The 4,078-nt window shown below is 41.5% G+C and overlaps 1 non-coding gene across 1 annotated transcript; it reads right to left on the bottom strand.

The window, feature by feature from the left end:
• Window positions 1–2,050: 2,050 nt before the first annotated feature.
• On the bottom strand, window positions 2,051–2,157 carry LOC141687936 (small nucleolar RNA R71). The gene has a single exon (XR_012561413.1). It is a non-coding gene; the product is annotated as a small nucleolar RNA R71 (small nucleolar RNA).
• Between the last annotated feature and the right edge of the window lie 1,921 nt (window positions 2,158–4,078).

The following is a 4,078-nucleotide window of genomic DNA, read 5'->3' as shown; positions in this document are numbered from 1 at the left end:
GTTTTTCTAGTGTTTATGCATTTCAGGGTATTAGTTGCATTTCGGAGGAGGAATCATCAAGAATAAGCCTTGGCATGTGTTCACCATTGTGAGAGGAAAAGAACGGGCAGATTACGGCGAAAAAACGGAGCAAACCTGGAATTTTTCCAGTAGGGTCCTGCGCGCCCGCGCAGCAATGCTGAGCGGCCGCGCAGCAGCCTTGCGCGCCCGCACAGAAATGCTGAGCGGCCGCGCAGGGTCGGGGAAAAAGCTGAATTATTTTAGACTTCTACTTTTGTTTGGCTTCCAACTTCTATGTAATCTGAGTTTTATGGGACTATTATATAAGTAGATTTGAGACGTTTTTATAGAGAATATGAAGGAGATTATGTTTTAGATTGTGTTTGGCGCAAGAAGCGAAGGAAATAAGGAAGAAGACCGATTTAGCACACTGCAGCGAAGAGGAAGCATATTTTCTTGTGATTCTTGTTTCGTTGTAACGTTGGATGCTAGTTTTCTTGCTTTGACTTATTTACTCTTGTGACGTACTCTGTTTTAATATAATTAGTTTAGTTATTATTTTCTTGTGTTGTTTATCATGATTTCATATGAACCCATGATGGTGATAAGTTCTATTATGGGCTAATCGTGATCATGGGGTTGCAACGGATTTATTATGGAATTCTTTAGTTAATTGTTTAATACTTTAGTGTGTGATGATTGCATGATATCTAGTATTGGTTGTGCGTATTCGTCTTATGTGCGTCGCGAACATATAAGATAGGGTGTTAATCTCTTGTGAAGCGACGGTGGATCTTGAGATTTAGAACTTGCCATGCTAGCATAGGTTCATGTACGTTGTGCATGATTAGTGGGTAATTCTAACAGTTTTATTTGCCCTATGTAATCAAAAGGGATAACTTGTGCTTAAATCGTTGTGTTGTCAATTTCTGTAGACATATAGGAACTCAACATGATTGATGACTATTCAACTTCTATCTTAATTATGGATGCTTGGTAGAATGGTATTAGTACAATGAAAGTTGGCTTTTATCAGTTTTGTGTTATTCGATTAATGTCATCACTGTCACATGCTAAAGGTAATAACAATGGCTATAGAAGGAAGTAATAATGAAGTTGTGATCTCATGAGTGTTTTATTATTGATAAATTGAAGTGTTAGTTAAGTGGTTAATTAAGTAGTTAATTATAGTTGATATTTAATATTTAATCAACAATTTTAAGTGTTATTATCTTAACATTGAGAAGTAGTCATACATTGGTGAGTGAGTTTAATTAGACAATAACTTAGTCTGAGTCTCTGAGGGAACGAACTAGAAAGTATTCTATATTACTTGCGAACGCGTATACTTGCGTGAATATTAGTGCATGTTTTTGCCCTAACAAGTTTTTGGCGCCGCTGCCGGGGACTCGGCGTATTTGTTTAGTTTATGTACTTACCATCATTGGTCATTAGGACTCAGTGATTAGGACGTAGTAGTTAATTACTCTTTTCGGTTGTGTTTCAGGTACTTTAGCAAGCGTTTATGCAAACTCATTCTCATGCTCGCAAGAGGACCTTAGATACAGCTGAGGAGTAAGACGAAGTTCTTGATACTCCGGAGAAGTTAGATTTTGAGGATTCGGATTCAGGAACTGAGCAGAAAGAACCAGTAAACATGGGAGATCGTATTGTTCAAGCTGATCCAGCTCTTATGGATTTTTCTCGGCCTAAAATTGATGACATTCGGTCAAGCATCCTTCATCCGGCTATTCAAGCTAACACCTTTGAAATCAAGCCGGGCACTATTCAGATGGTGCAGAATTCTGTTTCTTTTGGAGGAGCGGTAACTGAAGACCCCAACATGCACATAAGGAATTTTGTCGAGATCTGCAGCACTTTTAAGTATAATGGCGTGACTGATGAGGCTATCAAGTTGAGGCTTTTCCCATTCTCACTGAGGGATAAAGCTAAAGACTGGTTACATTCTGAACCAGCTGGGTCCATCACTACGTGGCAAGATCTTGCGCAAAAGTTTCTGGTGAAGTTTTATCCAATGGCAAAGACTGCTGTTATGAGGAGTGCTCTTACTCAGTTTGCGCAGCAACCTACAGAATCTATGTGCGAGGCTTGGGAACGCTACAAGGAAATGTTGAGAAAATGTCCACATCATTGAATGCCGGATTGGATGGTAATCATTGGTTTTTATAATGGTTTGGGGGCCCAATCTCGGCCCATGCTCGATGCAGCAGCTGGAGGCGCCTTATGGGCTAAAAGCTATACTGAGGCGTATAATCTTATCGAGACGATGGCTGCAAATGAGCATCAAAACCCAACTCAGAGGATGACGTCAGGCAAGGTAGCAGGTATTCTGGAAGTTGATGCAGCCACCGCTATTGCAGCCCAGCTCCAAGCGCTATCAATGAAGGTTGATTCTTTGGCTACGTATGGAGTTAATCAAATAGCTATGGTTTGTGAGCTTTGTGCAGGTTCTCATGCTACGGATCAGTGTTCTCTTGTCAACGAATCTGTTCAGTATGTGAATAATTATCAGCGACAACAGCAGCCTGTGCCAGCGACCTATCATCCTAACAACAGAAATCATCCAAATTTCAGCTGGGGGAATAATCAGAATGCTATTCAGCCAACATATCAGCAAAGAGTAAGTAAACAGTTTAACCCACCTGGATTCCAGCAACCACAGCAGTATGCTACAAGGCAATCATATCCTCAACAGGGAAGTACAGCTGCACCTACTAGTGCTGATTTTGAGGAACTTAAGCTGTTATGCAAGAGTCAGGCGGTTTCTATCAAGACCTTGGAAAATTAAATCGGTCAATTAGCCAATGCAGTGCTCAATCGTCAACCTGGCACTCTTTCCAGTGACACGGAAGTACCAGGCAGGAAGGAAGCTAAAGAGCAAGTCAAGGCTATTACCTTAAGGTCTGGAAAAGTAGCTGATGCTGAAAAGGCAAAAGAAGTCGAAGCTGAAGTTAGAGATGAAGAATCTAAGCAAAAGGAGAAAGTGGCGGAACCAAAGAAGACTACTGTTGAACACACTCTGCCTGAGGCTAATACAGGGGAGAAACAGCTCTATCCTCCACCACCTTTTCCTAAGAGATTGCAGCAACAAAAGCTGGATAGACAGTTCGGGAAGTTTCTGGAGGTGTTCAAGAAACTTCACATCAATATACCTTTCGCTGAGGCGCTGGAACAAATGCCTAGTTATGCGAAGTTTATGAAGACTATTCTTTCAAGGAAGGTGAAACTGGATGACCTTGAAACTGTTGCTCTCACGGAAGAATGCAGCGCGGTTCTGCAACAAAAGTTACCACCAAAACTGAAAGATCCAGGAAGCTTCACCATTCCTTGCACCATTGACAATCTAACTTTTGACAAGTGCCTTTGTGATTTGGGAGCAAGCATTAATCTGATGCCGTTGTCGATCTTTAAAAAGCTGGATCTGCCTGATCCAAAACCCACATACATATCGCTACAATTGGCGGACCGTTCCATTACTTACCCAAGGGGCATAGTTGAGGATGTGCTCGTCAAGGTGGATAAGCTCTTCTTTCCTGCAGATTTTGTTATTCTGGATTTTGAGGAAGATAAGAAGATTCCCATAATCTTGGGGAGGCCTTTCTTGGCTACTGGCCATACCTTGATAGATGTGCAAAAAGGGGAACTTACTATGCGGGTCCAAGATCAGGATGTGACCTTCAACGTATTCAAGGCAATGAAATTCCCTACAGAAGATGAGGAGTGCTTAAAAGTGGATGTGATTGATTCTGCGGTTACTTCGGAACTCGATCACATGCTAATATCTGATGCATTGGAAAAGGCCTTAGTGGGGGATTTTGACAGCGATGATGAAGATAGCAACGAGCAATTACAATATCTGAACGCTTCTCCATGGAAGCGAAAGCTCGACATACCATTTGAATCTCTTGGTACTTCTGACCTTAAGAATGCTGAAGGGAAGCTCAAACCATCAATAGAGGAAGCACCTACCTTGGAGCTCAAACCATTACCTGAACACTTGAGGTATGCTTTTTTAGGTGATTCATCTACGTTACCTGTTATTATTTCAGCTGACCTT

The sequence above is a fragment of the Apium graveolens genome, chromosome 9 (genome assembly GCF_009905375.1).
Source record: "Apium graveolens cultivar Ventura chromosome 9, ASM990537v1, whole genome shotgun sequence".
Classification (NCBI taxonomy): Eukaryota; Viridiplantae; Streptophyta; class Magnoliopsida; order Apiales; family Apiaceae; genus Apium; species Apium graveolens.
This window is presented reverse-complemented; position numbering and strand designations above follow the sequence as displayed.